This window comes from Staurois parvus, unplaced genomic scaffold (genome assembly GCF_062004578.1).
Source record: "Staurois parvus isolate SC_StPar_1 unplaced genomic scaffold, SC_StPar_1.0 ptg000445l, whole genome shotgun sequence".
NCBI classification, from domain to species: Eukaryota; Metazoa; Chordata; class Amphibia; order Anura; family Ranidae; genus Staurois; species Staurois parvus.
Window position 1 is genome coordinate 368,507 of NW_028318241.1, and position 19,958 is coordinate 388,464.

Genomic DNA, 19,958 nt, shown 5'->3' on the forward strand with positions numbered 1-19,958 from the left:
CTTATTAGAAGAAAGACTGCACCTTGTGCAAACTGGTCTAGCTGCAGGAAAAGAAGCATAAGCTAGGCCGGGAAGACCTCTTACCCCCGTCTCCCTGCCATATAACCTGAATCCATCCCCATCACCCACCAGACAACCACCCACCCTAACATAAAAAGTTGGATTAGATGCAATCAAGAAAACTTTTTTGCGAAATCTCCATATTTATTCCACCTTTGTATTAATGTTAACATAACATTCTAATATCACACTTTATGTTTCAAGAGCACTTGATCGATGACAAGATTTGTACTTCTGTAAATATTGATGATGAAAACTAACACTGGCTGTACTCGTATATAATAAATCTTGAGGGAAAGAAGTTGTGGTGGTCAATTCATCAAAATTTACCAATAAGAATCTTATAAATGCTTAATCTAAGAGTTCAAAGAAGAGATGGGAAAAGGTTCTAATAGATAAGGTCACACAGGTTTGTTGGAGATCTGCAAATTATTGGCTCTAGCTTAAGTGTTTGAGCATGAATATGTGTGCATTTCTTTTTCTGGCTATACACAAAATATACAGGTGAAACTCAAAAAATTAGAATATCGTGCAAAATTTAATTTCAGTAATGCAACTTAAAAGGTGAAACTAATATTTGAGATAGACTCATTACATGCAAAGCAAGATAGTTCAAGCCGTGATTTATCATAATTGTGATGATTATGGCTTACAGCTCATGAAAACCCCAAATCCACAATCTCAGAAAATTAGAATATTGTATAAAAGGTGCAATATTCTCAGCTCAAAGTGTCCCACTCTAATCAGCTAATTAAGCCATAACACCTGCAAAGTGTTCCTGAGCCTTTAAATGGTCTCTCAGTCTGGTTCAGTAGGAATCACAATCATGGGAAAGACTGCTGACCTGACAGTTGCGCAGAAAACCATCATTGACACCCTCCATAAGGAGGGACAGCCTCAAAAGGTAATTGCAAAAGAAGTTGGATGTTCCCAAATTGCTGTATCAAAGCACATTAATAGAATGTTATGTGGAAGGGAAAAGTGTGGAAGAAAAAAGGTGCACAAGCAGCAGGGATGACCACATCCTGGAGAGGATTGTAAGGAAAAGGCCATTCAAAAGTGTTGGGGACTTTCACAAGGAGTGGACTGAGGCTGGAGTCAGTGCATCAAGAGCCACCACACACAGACGGATCCTGGACATGGGCTTCAAATGTCGTATTCCTCTTGTCAAGCTGCTCCTGAACAACAAACAACGTCAGAAGCGTCTTACCTGGGCTAAAGAAAAACAGACCTGGTCTGTTGCTCAGTGGTCCAAAGTCCTCTTTTCTGATGAGAGCAACTTTTGCATCTCATTTGGAAACCAAGGACCCAGAGTATGGAGGAAGAATGGAGAGGCACAAACTGCAAGATGCTTGAAGTCCAGTGTGAAGTTTACACAGTCTGTGTTGATTTGGGGAGCCATGTCATCTGCTGGTGTTGGTCCACTGTGCTTCATTAAGTCCATGGTCAATGCAGCCGTCTACCAGGAGATTTTGGAGCACTTCATGCTTCCTTCCGCAGACGAGCTTTATGGGGATGCTAACTTCATTTTTTAGCAGGACTTGGCACCTGCCCACACTGCCAAAAGCACCAAAACCTGGTTCAATGACCGTGGGATTACTGTGCTTGATTAGCCAGCAAACTCGCCTGACCTGAACTCCATAGAGAATCTATGGGGCATTGCCAAGAGAAAGATGAGAGACATGAGACCAAACAATGCAGAAGAGCTGAAGGCCGCTATTGAAGCATCCTGGTCTTCCATAACACCTCAGCAGTGCCACAGGCTGATAGCTTCCATGCCACACCACATTGAGGCAGTAATTGCTGCAAAAGGGGCCCAAACCAAGTACTGAGTACATATGCATGCTTATACTTTTCAGAGGTCCGATATTGTTCTATGTACAATCCTTGTTTTATTGATTGCATGTAATATTCAAATTTTTTGAGATTGTGGATTTGGGGTTTTCATGAGCTGTAAGCTATAATCATCACAATTATGACAAATCACGGCTTGAACTATCTTGCTTTGCATGTAATGAGTCTATCTCATATATTAATTTCACCTTTTAAGTTGCATTACTGAAGTAAATGAACTTTTGCACTATATTCTAATTTTTCGAGTTTCACCTGTATTTCATAGGAATTCACAGCCATCGTAAGTTAATTTCAGTGGATACCATGTGGATAGTATTAAGCCTGAGTAGTGATTCATATATTAGATACTGATAAAAAAAATCCTGTCAATCAATAGCTGCAATAAACTTCATTTTAGAGCTGCTCCCTGCAGCATTGTGTCTTTTTATTAATTCTTCTTTAGCATCAGAAGATAAAGGTGTTTGTCCCTCTGAGATCATTGTTTGCACAGAAGCCATTAGGCCAGTGGTTGAAGGCACCAATTACAAAAGCATTCAATCACAGTAATATGATAGGTGATTCACATTATAACAAAGCCATGCATAAAAATGTGTTTTAGGAAAATGTATAATTTATTGTTAATTTTAAACAAGCATGGGATAGCTCCACATTTTCACCCTGGATATAAAATTCTCTAATCAATGTGTACTCTCAGTTTTTTTTGCCAGAAGTTGAAAGATGAAAATTAAAGAAATACCAGCCTATAGGTTTCTAGCAGGCACCATAACATGTCTGCTCTTACCTTATTTGCACTCTGTTGAAGCTCTAATCTGCCACTTCAGCCCCTCAATAGACTCAACACTTCTGAATATGGGGGAGCAATAACCCTCTCCTCTGTAAGCAGGTTGGGTACTGCTTAAGAAAGTTAGATTCGGGCCCAGGCTAGGTTGGGAAAGGGTTAAGTTCACTGCTCCAGAACACTTGCTTTCTACGGCTTCAGCCAGTCCACCTGTGATATAAATCGAGGGAATTCTGAGATCTGAAAGTCCTAGACCCTGAGCACTCCGGTGTGCTGCTGTGTTGCTGCTGTTACATACCAGGACTAGTAGAAGCTGTCTCTTCCACCTCTTATACCAAGGTTCCCAGGATGCCACCAACTATGGACTTTGCCATTATGTACCTGAAAAGGTATGCCTGACCCAATTATTAGTCAGGGTTACGATAAACTGACTGTCTGACAGGATCCCATTCTGTGACTGATAGTGAGGTAACAGAGGTACACCGGCTGGTGGAGGTGGTGTGGTTCTACCTACCAATCCAAATGAAACACAAGTCACTGAATGACCACACTTTATCATTAATGCAGCTTCACACTGCATGTAGTGTTTGTTCATCTCTAATGTTAGACTGTGCACATGACTGCAGTTCCTGGGCATTGGTGAGCATGTCTCTGGCAAAGGTACCCCTAGTGCATAGGTACTGTAGGCCCTGCCCACAACTTAGCATAGTTGGAAAGGCCTGCTTTCACCTCTACATTCCAGAATTCAAAACATAGGGCTCAAGTAACCAAAGTCCACTTACTTAGCCCATGCAGGTTTTGCATTGAAAAATGGGAATTAATTGGTGCTCTATAATCCTGGCTATCAGCCTGTTACTATTTTAAAACAGAATAAAGTGTATATCTTGGCAAAACATTTATTTTTAGTTTTGGATAGAGTGGCAAAGGGCTTATCCTTCTGTTAAGGTTTTATTGCTGAGTCCCTACTGCGGAGATTCACCACTCTATTAGTAGAGGTGACCTTTGTCACCAAAACAGAAAGTGAAGGCAAAACGAAAATTGTAGAGTTGTCCTCAGATCAGGAAGAGGGGAAATATTATGAGGATGCTTGTTCTGGAGGCAACCAGCTAAGAGGGGTACTCCCCTCACTTTAGGAGATTTACACTAACTTCCTGTTTTGTCACTAGGATAGGAAGTGAAGGGAAATTGGTACCTAGTAGAAAAAAAACCTAACTGGAATTGTAACCCTTCCATACCATTTTAAAAATAAAACAAAAAATTGCTGTATTCTCATACAGAGAAAGCTTTAGTCCATTTACAAAAGCTGGACAAAATTTTCAGATATGTAGGAAAAGCCATTTTGTTCTTTCATAGTCCTGCTACTTCAGCATTCCTCCACCATTTCCTCGCTGTTCAAGGAAGAGACACCTGAAAGCAAGAAAGTAATGCAAGAATCTTTTTACAAACCTCCCCTGCCTGACCTGAGGCATCATGGCATGGCTGGATCAATGACCCCAAGGCAGTCATTGCAGAACCAACATGTGCTATAAGATTAGGTGGACTTGTTTCCTGCTGGCCATGCATTTTTTTTCTAAGGCATGAAGTACCCTACTCATCCTCACTTGATAAATCAGATAAGAATTTTATTGATGTATAATCCTACAATGATTTTCCTCAAGGGTGGTCATCATAAAAATATTAGTGATCTCTACTTCTGTGGCAGTTTTCTGCTCACTCTTTCAAATGTGTATTATTTAGCATGGAGCTCCACATCTCATTACTCATTGCTAACACCCTCCTAGAGAGCCAGTCCTGCTGTAAGTACATGTGAGGCTTGCAAAAAAGTCAAGAATCCCTTCCAGCTAGTCAGCAGTGTCTCTAATAATGACATTGTAAGACACCCCATGTCTCTGTGTTACCTCAGGCATTTCATTAGTCACCTTCTTGTCTGAGAGACATCAGCAGCACAACATGTATAATTATTTTCTATTTTTATGGAAGTCACAAACTATCTTTATTACTTTTTAAACATTTATAGGCTACCTTCATGCAGGTGTATTTATTGCATAGATAAAATGAAACTAATTATATTCTAACATTCTTAACTAACACTTATTGAAGTCCAGGTTTTAAAAGTTGCAAATGGTCATTTAGTAGCAATCAGGGTTTTTTTTCTCAGAAAAAAGGGGCAAGAGCTCAACCATGTTCCCCCCAAAACAACCCTCTTTCCCCTTACATGCACACCACCAAACAGCATCAAATAGTAGGTGTGACTGAATTTCACTAACGGTGGCAGGGTGTTAAAGTGGCGTTAAATACCAGGAGTGCATTACCTTCAGAGTGCAGAATTCAGGGTGTGCAGAGTTCTGGAGTGCACTATCTACAGAGTGCAGAGTTCCGGGATACACTACATACAAAGTGCAGAGTTCAGGGGTGCACTATGTACAGGGTGTAGAGTTTATGGATGTGCTGCACACAAAGTATAGAATTCAGGGGTGCAGTATGTACAAAGTGCAGAGTTCATGGGTGCACTATGTAGAAAGTTCAAAGTTCATGGGTGCACTGCATACAGAGTATAGAATTCAGGGGTGTGCAGAGTTCAGGGATGCACTATGTACAGACTGCTGTGTTCATAGGTGCACTATGTACAGAGTGCAGAGTTCATGGGTGCACTATACAGAGTATAGAATTCAGGGGTGCACTATGTACAGAGTTCAGGGCTGCATTATGTAGAAAGTTAAAAGTTTTTGGGTGCACTACACACAGAGTATAGAATTCAGAGGTGTGCTACATACAGAGTGCAGAGTTCAGGGGTACAATACGTACAGAGTACTGAGTTCATGGATGTGCTACACACAGAGCATAGAGTTCAGGGGTGAGCTGCATACAGAGTGCAGAGTTCAGCCTACTTCCACAGGTGCTGACCTCTGCACTCCACGTCTCACTTTCACCCCTCTTCAGCTCTGACCTCTTTACAGACCCCCCCCACCACCCCCCCCTTCTCCCCTACACCTTAAAAAGGTCCACCAATTTTCCGCATATCTTATATTTGTTGCTGAATTAAGCTGAAGCACCCAGTCAGCTCTAGTACCTCCCTGCACACTGTAGGCTACCAAGTCACAATCACAGGCATTGTGCGCACATGTGGACTGTGCACTGTCTGTTCTTCAGGGCTATATGTACAGGATTTCTAACAGCAGTTAAAGGACAGTTGCAGCCCAGCAGGAAACTTGCTTGAATGGACAGCGCTGCCACAGAGCATGACAAAGCATTATGGCCACAGCCTGTGTATAGCCCCTGAGCGACTACACGTCCTGGTTTAAGTGAATAGTGAAGGAGGCAGTAAAACTACTGCTCAACCACCTGCTTCTACTGCCTGACTGGTTACCCAAGCGAATGAGCCCTTAAATGGAAAAGAAGTGTCACAGACTTCGGTATCTCTACTCCTCTTTTCCTCCCTTATTGGGATCCGCTGTGTGGTCTGTCAAAAAGGATAATATTCCAGATAGTGTGATAAGGTACAAATCATTTATTAAAATGAATAAAAAAGACAAAATGAGCATGTAAGTCATAAAAGCCACTTGTGCCGGCTCCGGACAGGTGTGGATGACGTCAGCACAATCTCCACCCAGGTCCGATGTACTTTTCGTCTCAATAGACGCTGTCCAGGGGATCAGGATCAGAAGAGATAATGAAGTCTGTGACACCTCTTTTCCATCTAGGATGTTACAAGCAAGATATGTTCAGCATCACGCTCTGTTAGACCACCTATAATCTGGGGTCTAACTATTCAGTAAGGTGCACTGTGTTTTTTGTGGTGGTGGGTATGAGAGTCCCTATTTCACTACACATGGAGGATTATTGTGGACCCTCTTTTCCATCTAGGATGTTACAAGCAAGATATATTTAGCATTGCGCTCTGTTAGACCACCTATAATCTGGGGTCTAACTATTCGGTAAGGTGCAGTGTGTTTTTTGTGGTGGTGGGCATGAGAGTCTCTATTTCACTACACGTGGAGGATTGTTGTAGACCCTCTTTTCCATCTAGGATGTTACAAGCAAGATATGTTCAGCATCACGCTCTGTTAGACCACCTATAATCTGGGGTCTAACTATTCGGTAAGGTGCAGTGTGTTTTTTGTGGTGGTGGGCATGAGAGTCTCTATTTCACTACACGTGGAGGATTAATGTGGACACTCTTTTCCATCTAGGATGTTACAAGCAAGATATATTTAGCATTGCGTTCTGTTAGACCACCTATAATCTGGGGTCTAACTATTCGGTAAGGTGCAGTGTGTTTTTTGTGGTGGTGGGCATAAGAGTCTCTATTTAACTACACATGGAGGATTATTGTGGACACAGCTGTTCATCACGAGATTTTGTCATCAAAAGGCTCTCATTGTTTGGTGTTTCATCCATTTTGACTTAATAATATTATTGGTAGGAGCACATATAAAGTAAAAGTTACATTTATCACTGTTTACATCAGTTAAAATTTGGTTTAGTATCGCTGCAGTTCAGTTTGTTACCATATTGTGGGCCAGCATTCACCTTATCTAGTATTTCATCTTTAAACATGGTCAGTTGCCTGTCTATTGGTTTTATACATTGCATTTACCTGTCGTGTTATAATACATTTATTTTACCTATCATTAAAGTGGTTGTAAGGGCTCAAGGTTTTTTACCTTCATGCATTCTATTTGCTGATGCATGGGGAGTGCCATTAGGAATTAATGGCACCCTAGCGAGTTTGCTAAAAAGCAATGCATTTAACTGCCGGTTGGGAGCACAAGCAATTTTGCACACATTTCTGACCCACAGTAAGGTGAACCTAGATTTAAGATGCTGCTAGCCTTTTGGGGAATTTCTGTGGGCACTTTGCATTCTCAACATACCATACAATGTTCAAAATATGAAAGTATATCAAAAACCAAAACCGTTTTGAAGCATTTTAAAACCCCCGTCAGTTTTATTTTTTGCTGTGTCCCAATGGGGATATGTTTCTTTATGTTCTGTCCCAGGGACACAACAGGAATTGGAAGGCGAGTTTTCCAACTTTGTTGTCTCTGGAATAGGTGTCCCTCATTCAGATAAACATTACATTGTTTTGTTTTAGGAAAAATAGTAATGGAGGTGATCTTGCCTGTTTGGTATGTAGTCCCCCACATACAAAAAGGTTTTGAGCCACAAATATATAGATCTGCACCCCAACACCAAATAAAACAATAAACAGCTTGATGGTGGCGGCATCAGCCTTTAAATGGCTATTCATCTAGTACTGTAAAAAAAAAAAAATCAAAACCTTTGTACTTAAAATCTCCTTTAAACTCTCCAGTAGTCTTGTTTAAAGCTTCGGTGACAGCAGCAAGTCACTTTCTCTCTGTTTCTTTTAAGAAAGAAAGAAAAGGAAGACAACTCTCCCCTCATCAGTCCCCTACCGCTCCATAACTAACCCTGCCCTTTCACTGTTCCTTTACCGGTGAGGAAGTCTGAGATTCCAGCAGGCACTACACAATGGCTGGGGTGCCAGGGGAGAGAACAGAGAGCCAGAGACAGAATAAAAACTTCCTAATAGTAGGAGTTAAGCATTTTCTTGAGTTGTTTTTGATGCTTGAACACAGTCGGCCTGGGGATATCTTTTGCCACCAGAGTAATGTGTGTTATACACTCTACTACAGCAGTAGTGTTCTCTTATAGAGTGTAACAAAAGGGATTGAATAAGGAACATCTGAGAACAAGGGTGTGTACTTAAAGGTTCTACAGGCCACAATGATAAAATGTACCAATTGCCGCATAAAATTGATCACTATGCTAAACTGCTAACATCATACCAACTTTCTAAAGTAAGAAAGAGGAGCACCCTTTACCACAAAGTGTGCAGGTAAAGGACACACCCTGCCAAGCCATCAGTTACATGGAACATTTTATGCAAAAAAATTAAAGCCTAAACCCATCCACTTTGCATTGGATTTTCAAAAGTGAAAAGGCTGGTTGTAAGGTTTACGGTAATAGAATACTTTTGGTAGTTAGTGCTACTAACCCACAACAGTAAAATCAGTCTGTATATGCAGTAAAGCATGCTTGTTATACTCACTGTGAAACCTAAGGGGTTAATCCTCTGCATTGTATAAAAAGGCTGTTTGATCCTGACTTCTCTGATCCTCCCCTTCTTCCAGTGTCTCCTGTAATGATTGTGTGCAATAGAGACATGGAACCTGTACGTGACAACCATTTTTGTTTTTCATGAGCAATGATCTTTCTCCCCTCCCTCCTCCTGAAAACTGGAATTTGTAGCTGTAAGTTTTAACGAACTTCAAAAGAGCCTCTGATCTTAATTAAAACACAATAGATGCCAAAGCCTAGGCCTGGATGGCAGATGTAAACAGCTAATTAGTCTTGGCAGGATGGTTCCACAAACCATGGAAATAACTTTCCTCTGCCCTATCGTAAAACAATAATAACTCAGTCAAGCAGTCAGACATGACCTGTAAGGTCATTAAGGCTCTAGGAATGCAGTGCATGCCATAAAATGTCTATTCCACATGTAACAATTCCACATACAATTCATAGAATTCAACAGGAACAGGGTAGATTAATATTAGGTATATATTTCAATAAGGAATATCATACCAAACAAATCAAGGTCATACATGACTATGTTAGCACATAGGAAAGGGGAGAAACCAGTCTCTTTTCTCCTGGGAGACAAAGGTACGCTGTGTTTGGTATCCCTGGGTTTGAAATTTAATTCTGAATAATAATCTGCCAGTTGCTAGAATACCACCTGCATGTATTTAAAGTTGTTAAAATTAGTATGAAAATGTAGTTAGGAGGTCACCAAATTTATGACCAAGTCCCAGCACCCATCCCCTAAACCAGATGATTGGTCAGTTGTTCTCGAGCGACACCCCTTTGATATCATAGAAAAGGACTGACCGGATCTAGTAAGGGAGCTCTCGTTTAACATCAACCAAGGAACATCTTAACGGACTTGAGAGCCAAGGCAACGTTTTTGCTCAGACAATTGGACTCTGCTAAAACCAAAGGACTTTGCAAGTATTCTGCCTTCTTAACTCCTTTTTATTTCTCTGTTGCTTTATTGTTCTCTTTATTTATTTGTAACATCCCTTTCTGTAAATATTATTTTAATTGCACCATTTGAACTTTTCATTAATAAACCCTATTTTGAAAAGTGTTAAAATTATCTCTAAAGCTTTTAATGCAAACTAAAGAATCCCTGTCTCTTGAGGAGTGCTATTGTATATAATGAACCTCTGAATATACTGGTCTATGGTGACAGTGTGTGTTACAGATGTTTATTGTTCACATTTGTTCTTGCTAACATTGTGAAGGGTTGATAGTCCCAAAACTATCTGGTGGCAATTTGGAGTTTGAAGGATTAATTGAGTAATTAACGTAATGACAACCGCTCACAGACTGCTGGCACATAGATTGTGGCCCCACGTGCTGGAAAATCTTTGTGCAGGGTAAAGCTGAGAGTGGCATTGCTACGCAAGTGACAGTGCGGTGTGAGATTGGCTGGTCCTTTGTCACAAGTTGGTGAGAAGGGCAGGGGTCGGGTACTGCGTTCGTCATATCTCCCTCTTATCTCCTGATAAGACATATCATGTGTAGACACTGTACATGCTCAGTTTGGTGTGTACTGCTAGAGGGTTTTTTTTCCTGGGAGAGTGCATGTGATCAACACAGAGCCAATCAGCACAGTCCAGACAGAGGTGAGGGGTTCTGCATCCTCCTAGACTCCTGTGCTCAGCTGTACACTGATAGAAGCCACAAGACTGCTATATACTGCTGATGAGAAAAGATATTTAGCAGTTTATATTTACTAAAATAATTGCATTTCCATGTTCTGTGTGCTGTGGGAGACCAGATATAGTGAAGGCAGGGTCCTGTGTTTAGTAACACTTTAAGTAGTAAGTTTTTTGAAAAATCATTACAGAACAGTCAAGTTCCGTTTGGCTTGGGCCCTAGGATTATAGGGTTTACCAACTACTGGAGGACTCCTGAATAACCCCAGAAGTCTAACATATTTTTAAGCTCCGGCAATATATTTTAACAGCAGGCCTTGGGAAAAGCATTATGGATTAATCTTTAGTCTCATCCTGTTTCTTTTTTGGTTTCCTTTTTGTTCATGTGGGCGCTAGGGTCTGTGAGAATGTTATGCCCAATTCCTTTAGTCCAGTGTTTCTCAACTCCAGTCCTCATGGACCCCCAACAGGTCATGTTTTCAGGATTTCCATTATTTTGCACAGGTGATTTGATCAGTTTCACTGCCTTAGTAATTACCACAGCTGTTTCATCTGAGGGAAATCCTGAAAACATGACCTGTTGGGGATCCATGAGGACTGGAGTTGAGAAACACTGCTTTAGTCAAACCTGGCAAGTCTGAGAAGATTTCTCTATTCCTCTGCAAGAATTTCCATTATTCTTGTTTTTGAAAAGGGGACAGTGTTTCTGCTATCCCAACATTTTAATCTGTATATTAGTATGAGGTTCACATTGTAGATTTTGTAAGGCTTTCTCTTTGTAGGCTGCTAAACCTTATAGTTAACCTTTCATACCTTTCCGACAATCTTAAAAGGGTGCTTGCCACTTTGCTAGGAATTTGCTCTCAATAGCTGGCACAACACAAGAACCCAATCACCAGATTGAAACTCTGACCTAGAATGTAGCACAATGGCAGCTAAGGTGTCCAGTGCGTCCCCTCGACCAACAATTCAACAGTACAAAAAATGGCCACTGCCCCAGTCTATAACTGACCTTCCCAGAAAGGAGCACATGGAAGGGCGACGCATGTAAAAAAAAATAGAACAATTTCCAGCTCTAACCTGCCAGCCAGCCTGCAAACAAACCGAATTAACTTGTCTAACAGTATACTTTTTTGTACTGTTGAATTGTTGGTCGAGGGGGCGCACTGGTCACCTTAGCTGCCATTTTGCTACATGCTGGGTGTCCAGTGCGCTCCTGTACCTTTAAGGAGGGATGGGCTCCCTCAGGTCCAACTGCCCCTGGTCTATCTATTAAATACATGTGCCTCTACTATGGGGGCTCTTAAAATTGGAGAGTTAGGAACTACAGAATACTGGGGGGTGCCATGACGAGGCTCTGTAACTTACGCATGTGTTTGATAATGTGTGCTAACTAAACCCCTGTTTTTAACACATACTGTTAGACAGGTTAATGTGGTTTGTTTGCAGGCTGGCTGGCAAGTTAGAGCTGGGAACTTTTCTTTTTTGTTGTTGACATGCGTCACCCTTCCGTGTGTTCCTTGCTGTGTTATAGACTGGGGCAGTGGCCATTTTTTGTAGTGTCTGAAATAAACCAACTCAAAGGGCAAAAACCCAAAGGAAGCCTGGGGAACCTCCTGCACGGCAAACAATAAATGAGGCAGAAAACATTCCCAGTCATGACCACATTTATCAACAAGCTGTATCTCTTTTTTTTATCAGATTTTTTTTTTTTTTTTTTTTTGGTGAACACAAAAATGCACTATTACAACATACACAATAGTCATAACAAAACTTACAGCATCCATTGTTAGTTACAATATTCAAGTACTGGATTGGTACACATAGTCATAGTGTCCATGACATTTGTTATAGTATTACATTGCAGTTGTTTTACCTATATTCAACATCAGATCTGCCACATCATTAAATTGATATTAAAGGGTTTTTTTTTTTTTTTTTAAATAACAAACATGTTTTACTTACCTGCTCTATGTAATGGTTTTATACACAGCAGCCCTGATCCTCCTCTTCTCGAGTCCCCCGCTGGTGCTCCTGGCCCCTCCCTCCTGCCTATTGCAAGCTGCTTGCTATGGGGCACCTAAGCAGGCTCACTCCAAAGCCACTGCTCTGTGTGTCCATTCACACATGGAGTGTGGCAGGGCCCCACCCCCGCTCTCTCTTCATTGGCTCACTGGCTGTACTTGACAGTAGAAGGAGCCAATAGCTACCTCTGCTATCTCAGTCAATGAGGATAGAGAGACCTGGGCACATTTTGCACATCGCTGGATCAAGATAGGGCTGGAAAAACTGCTGTACACAGGTTTTTTTTGCCTTCATGCACAGAATGCATGAAGGTGAAAAGCCTTCAGCCTTTTACAACCACTTTAAACATTCTACTCAACCAATGTGTAAGTACCAATATCCAATAATACAATAAAGGAAGAACATCCTTTATTATGCTGTGTCTTTCTCTTTTTCAATATTCTATAAATGTAAGCATAAAATGTCAGATTATTACGCTCAGCTAAATAAGCATCATCTTTAGGGCCTTGTTGAACCATTCCACCATCATATCAGTTTGCAGATGATGTAACAAAGTTCACAAGTGTTGAATTTTAAACAATTTACAAAGGCTCTTTATAACCTTAGATAAACAGCGTGCCTTGAATATGTGAAACAACTTCCATGTGATACCTTTGAAAAAGATATTTCTTAAAGCGATCGCCTTTGAATATTTAATGGCATAGTCAAGGATCACTAAAAAGCATTGGTGTTCCCTTGACTATAACTTACACTGTGAGGAGTACAGAGGCTGTACACATGCATGGATCTACACCAGTCCATATCACATTCCATTGGCTCATCCCACTTTGAGCACTGGGCAGCCAGACGACCAAGTTGGTGTTGTGTCCAGTAATGAATCTTGCGGAGTTCTCCATCTATGCATCGATTCTGGGGACGGTTAGGCACTGAGGTGCACCCCATTGCTACAGAGCATCTCTCTTGTTGATTAAGGCCCTCCAAAGAAGCCCTCTGCATTGTTGTATTGTCCCACAGTGACCATCTCATCCATGGATTGGAGTTCAGGCTTGGACACTCTATGGCACAGTTCTTTCGGAACACTACCCACAAAATGGTTCGGGGCAACCTGCTTCTTAGTGGAGGTCAGAACCTCAGCTTGTAGCCAGTCTTGGAGCAGATGCATCAGGGTATACAGTTGTGAGTGGACATATTATCGCCCTATGCTGATCCTGCGGCCAAGTCAAAGTATGCCTGCTTGGGATTGGCCATCAGGAAGAAGCCAGTACATCCACCCAGTGTGTCTCAGGCAGACTTTCTCTAGTGGCAATCATCTTGCATAATGGAGCCATCTTGGAATCTTCCCGCTTGTGGGTCACTGCCTTTTGTAGTGCCATTATCTTTTCAGCCAGCAAACAACTAGTCTCTTGTTAGGCTTCCACTACCTGTGTATTGGCCCATGATGACTGCTTCATTAGCCACTCCATAACTTTTTCTGCTTTTGTAGCCTCCCTGGCGGTATTCCCGAGTGTAGCTCAGGGTAAAGTTTCAGTACCACAAGCGGTAACCCCAAGCTACACTCGGGCTTACCTTGCGGCGCTGCTCCGCAATCCCTTGGTCACTTACCTTGTCCTGCACTCCCACGATGTCCCTCCTGCAGTGTTCCCGGCAATATAATCCGGCAGATGCCAGCATCTGTCACCTGGGTTCCATCCTCTGTGAGTGTCGGGACGTACGGGGACGGAACGGCGGGAAATTTGAAAATGACAAAAAGTGACATTCACAAAAATCACTAAGATCACATAGTAAAACATTACTGTATCAAAGCATTTCACATACATTTTGCCCCGAGTGCTTTGTCCTGTGCCCTGCCTGCATTTTTACTGTTCTTTCTACCTGGAAACTGAGAAACGTCCATGGCGTCCAAAAAGCTTCCCTTTAGGTCAAAAGCGGTTTTAGACCAGCTAGAGAACAGCGATAGTAAATCAGAACCACTTGCAGAATTGAGTGATAATGATTCGTGGGGAAATTCGTCATCAGACACTGAAAACGATTTTGTGACTTTGCTCAGTGATGTGCGAACTTGGTGCTATATTTCAAATTTCAGTGTTTTTGGTTTGATTATATTATTGAATTAAATTTATTATTATATTATTATTTTTTATGATTATTTATTAAATTATAATTTATGATTTTGTGTTTCAAGTTTTATCCTACCTGGGATGTTTACTAGACTCTTGTTCAGACAGATGTCAGTGAGTTGTTCCTAAGAATTACAGGCCTACAATATAAAACGCCAAATTTCCATGCAAAATAATGGTACCGCTTTCAGCACCAAAAATCTGAAATAATCATACCGCCAAGGAGGTTAAAGCCTGTGTAATTTTAAACTACAACATAAAATTGGTCGTGACCCCTCAAACTGCCTGCAACCTCCACCAGTTGTCAAATTCAGAGGGTAATCAGATATCCACAACACAATTTATAAATGTAATGTCAACGTTTGTGGTTAGCAAATACAAAACAACACAGGGTTTTCCTTCCAATAAGAAGACAATCACAGGCATATAACAAAAGACTGCTGTATTCCCAGCAGCGTGCATGATAAAGTCACGTGTTCAGCCCTGTTTCAACGCATTTCACTGTAAACTGCATCTTCAGGAGGATAGAGGCATGGCCAAATCAGGATGGAAAATCCCAAGAGGATAGCAGAATGCCTCTATCCTCCGATGATGCTGTTTACAGTGAAACACGTTAAGGTGGGGCTGAACATGTGAAGTTATCAGGCACACTGGCAGGAATCCAGCAGTACTCATCCTTTGTTATATGCCTTTGACTGTCTTCCTATTGTAAGTACATTACCATATTAGAAGCTCTTGGTTTTAACATACTGCACTATGGTGGTCCCTTGCTAAGCACACTTACACAGGATCATATCAACAGCAAGGTGGGATCAGTGTCTCTGGTAAGGAGTTTACCTTAACCGCCTCCCGCCCGCCATATAGTCCAATGACGGGCGCAAGGTGGTTCTCTCGTTCTGGGAGGACGTCATATGACGTCCCCCCATTGTCACCGCGCTCCGTGAGCGCACAGCGCGGCGATCGGCGGTACGCTTGTGCCCTTGGACACAGCGGATCACCGATCCACGGAAAGAGCCGAAGATGTCGGCTTAGTCATCAGATCAGCTGTGTCCAATCACAGCTGATTGTATGTAAACTGGGAAATGCTGGTTATCGGCATTTCTCTCCTCACGAGCTGTCAGGCTGACAGCTCGAGAGGAGAGCAGAGCCGGTAATCGACATTCCTCGGAGGGGACATGTACACTGATCATCAGAACACTGATGATCAGTGTGCCCTGATGATCTGTGTAGCCCCAGCAGTGCCACCTGTCAGTGTCCATCAGTGCCAGCTCTCAGTGCTCATCCATGCCACCTGCCAGTGCCCATCAGTGCCACATCAATGCCACATATCAGTGCCTACCAGTGCACATCAATGCCACATATCAGTGCCCATCTGAGTGTCACCCATCAGTGCCGCCTATCAGTGCCCGTCAGTGCTGCCTATCAGTGCCGCCTAACAGTGCCAGTCAGTGCCATATATCAGTGCTGCCTTTCAGTGCCCATCAGCGATGCCTGTCAATGCCCATCAGTGCAGCCTATCAGTCCCCATCACTGCAGTCTCATTAGCACACATCAGTGAGGGAGAAAAATCACTTATTTACAAAATTTTATAACAAAAACTAAGAAAAAAAAAGGGTTTTTTTTCAAAATTTTCAGTGGTTTTTGGTTTGTTTAAGAAAAAATAAAAAACCCAGAGGTGATTAAATACCACCAAAATAAAGCTCTATCTGTCACAAAAAAATGATAAATATTTCATATTGGTACAGTGTTGCATGACCGCGTAATTGTCATTCAAAGTGCAACAGCGCTGAAAGCTGGAAATTGGCCTGGGCAGAAAGGGGGTATAAGTGCCCTGTAGGCAAGTGGTTACATGTGGATTTTGAACTGTTCACCAGGATATTTATCCATCTGTAGAGGCATTTTGCATGTTTGTTTGCTTTATTCATCATTTTTTTTGTTTGCAATATTAAATAACATATTTGTATTTATGCTTGTTTATTTTGTTGCCCATATGTACATTTGCCCATCTGCACGTGTATATATACACTTTATGTTTATTTCTGTTTTGAGAGTGGGGTACTGGGTTATATTATATATACTTTAAAGTTTGAGTGCTTCTGAGCTTATCATTGTCCATATACACATTTGTCCATCTGTACGTATATACACTCTTATTTATCTTTATTTTGAAAGTTTGGTTAAAGTATTACACATGCTCTAGGCATATGGTGCAATTTTAATTTTGTTTATATTTGGTTTTCGATTTTTTTTTTTTTTTGGTTATTGCATGTATTGAGTTTACACTATTATAAATAAATAATATTGTTTCATATAGTTATACTGTATGCACAACTGCACTTTGGAATTTTTAAGAGACAACGTGACCTGTTTTCTTGAAGTAGTTGTTTTACATCTAGTATCTAGATTGTGTAGTGAATACAGCAGTCTTTATTTATATTCTCTTTTGTTTTGCTAGCGCAAAATTATTTGGTTTGATTATCAGCTTTTCAATAGGCAGGGCTGTAAGGGAAGGATCTCCCCTTCCAAATCAACCCCCTCCTATCCCTGAACCGGACTGACCCTCCACAGTATACTACTGTCAGTCAAACTATCACAGCACTGAAAACTGAAAAATGGCCTGGTAATCGGGTATATACAGGCAGGTACTCAAATGGTAAAAGGGAAAGTTGCATCCAGTCTCAGAGAGCAAACTTCTCATTGCCTATCATTTTCAATGAAAGATCTATCAGTGTATGGCCAGTTACAGTAGGAGCCTTTAACATATATTTACAATTTTCTGCACAATTGTAATACCTACAGGCCATACTAAATATAGCTGCCCAGGGGTGGACTGACCATTGGGGAACTCAGGCACTGCCCGAGGGCCTGGGGTCAGTAGGGGGCCCCCATGAGATGTCCCTGGTACCTTTCATATGCTTTTTTGGGTGTGATTTGAGTTTGGGCAAGGACAGAGGAGCCCCATGATCCCTAATTGCCCGGGGCCCCATGAGTTGTCAGTCCGCCCCTGTAGCTGCCAATGCACTCACATCTTGTGTAGCACAAAGTCCTAACAGCTAATGAAATGCTGCCTTCATCATATTCATTCAATTTCCCTTACTATCTGATCTTCAGTAGCATTTTGCAACCTTTATTGTTAATGAGATCCAGAAAAGCTGCTATTTAACTCTCAGCCCAGTGAACAAAGCAACCTGTTTTATAAAACACACCATAAAGAAAAATACTGACCTTAAGTAAATGTCACAGCTAAGAGATGATCTACAGGACTTGGGTGAGTGATCCATTCTTAATGCAACCAACAACAACAAAACTCGGAACACCTGATACTGACCCAATGATAAAATTAACCATTTCCATGACAGGTACATGCCAGTCAATACTGAAACAAATATATCTTTAAATTCCTACAAGTAATACAAACTCCTTGTCCATGGCTTCTCATTTCCAGTAAAGTCATAGCTGTAGTATTCAGGTACTTAACCACTTGCCTACCGGGCACTTTTAACCCCCTTCCTGCCCAGGCCAATTTTCACCTTTAAGCACTGTTGCACCTTAAACGACAATTGCACAGTCATGCAACACTGCACCCATATTACATTTTTATCATTTTTTTCACACAAAAAAAGATTTCTTTTGGTGTAAGTTAATCACCACTGGGTTTTTTATTTTTTGCACTATAAATTAAAAAAACTGAATATTTTGAAAAAAAAATTTGTTTTTCTTCATATCTGTTATAATATTTTGAAATAAACAATCTTTCTACACAAATTTAGGCCAAAATGTATTCTGCTAAATGTCTTTGGTGAAAATAACCCAAATTAGTGTATATTATTTAGTTGGTAGGAAAGTTAAAGAGTCCACAAACTATGGTATGTATCTAAAAATTGATAAATCCTGATGTACTGACGGCCGATCTCATTTCTCGAGGTCCAAAAAAGCCAGGACAGTACAGATATCACCCAAAATGACCGCTTTTCTGAATGTAGACAGTCTGAGGTATTTAGTAAGAGGCATTTTTTTGTCATAATTTTGTGGAAAATGAAAAAATTCAAAATAAATTTCATAATTTTTTTTTCACATACTGTCACCAATGCAGTAAAACGTCATCATATGACTGGCATGGCAGTGATCAGGAACACTGACTGGCAACAGTATGTAAAAAAGAACAAAAATATATATAATTTTTGAAAACATTATTAAAACATTTTTTTAAATGTTTATTCTTTTGCTATTTTTTTTTTCTACTTCTCTGACCAGAGCAATAAAATGTTATCATTGTAACATTGTACTATTCTGGGCAAGTGACCAGGATTTTTAAAATTTTTAAACTTTTTTTTTACATATTATGATTGCTTATACCAACAAATTACATTGGTTTAAGCAAGCATTTTTACTGAATGAAAATTATTCACCTAGTAGTTTTTGTTCTGATCAGCTGTGATTGACCACAGCCAATCACATGCTACAGATGGGCTGTGATTGGTCCAGTCTGTACATGTGATCACTGTGACCAATCACAGCTCGCAGCACAGTTGTAGGCAATGACTGGCATGTAAGGAAGCCATTCATTGTTTACAACTGTCTTGTGATCTGCTGTGACTGGTCACATCAATCACATGACACTGGTAGTGGGTCGGTGTAGTGATCTGTCATCAGCCAGGCCCCTTGGACGTGACTGGTGACAGATTGCGCTGAGCGGCACCTGTGGGCAATGCGCAAGGGTTGATCCTGGAAGGATGTCATATGACGTACTCCCAGAATAATAGGGTTCCTACCCGGCTGTCATTGTACAATAGGACGAGTGAGGAGTTAAAGTGTATGTAAACCTCAACAATTTTTTGCTCCCTTTTGGTCTGTTAAATAAACAATTGAAAGCCATTTGTTTAATCTGTTCAATACAAGCAAACAAATAGCTGTTAATCATGTCATGATCATGTTCTTCTGTGCACACTGCTAGTGGGGTGTCATGAGTGCCCAAATGGGGAAACAGGAACCAGACTGCTGAGATCCATCAGGGTTCGGATTTAGGAGAAAAGCTGGGATTTCTACTATCCTGATGGAACCAGGAAATAATATTCTGGTGGAATAAGGCTAAGTTTAGATGTGTCTAAAAAGCAATCTGCATTTGTGTTTGATTGACAGGTGGTGAGGAGGTACTGTGATGCCTCCTCACTACCTGTATTAACCCCATTTTTGCCCAACAATTGCACCAAAACAGCATGCATTGAGGCATTTCCGCATTCGCTCGAATGGGTCGCATTTGCAATATGTTGGGTAGTCTTTGCCTTTGGGAATGAGACATCATGTCTCTGGCATGTAAACACCCCCATAAACAAGATTATTTACATATTATATTTATCTCTTATGTTTATTATTATC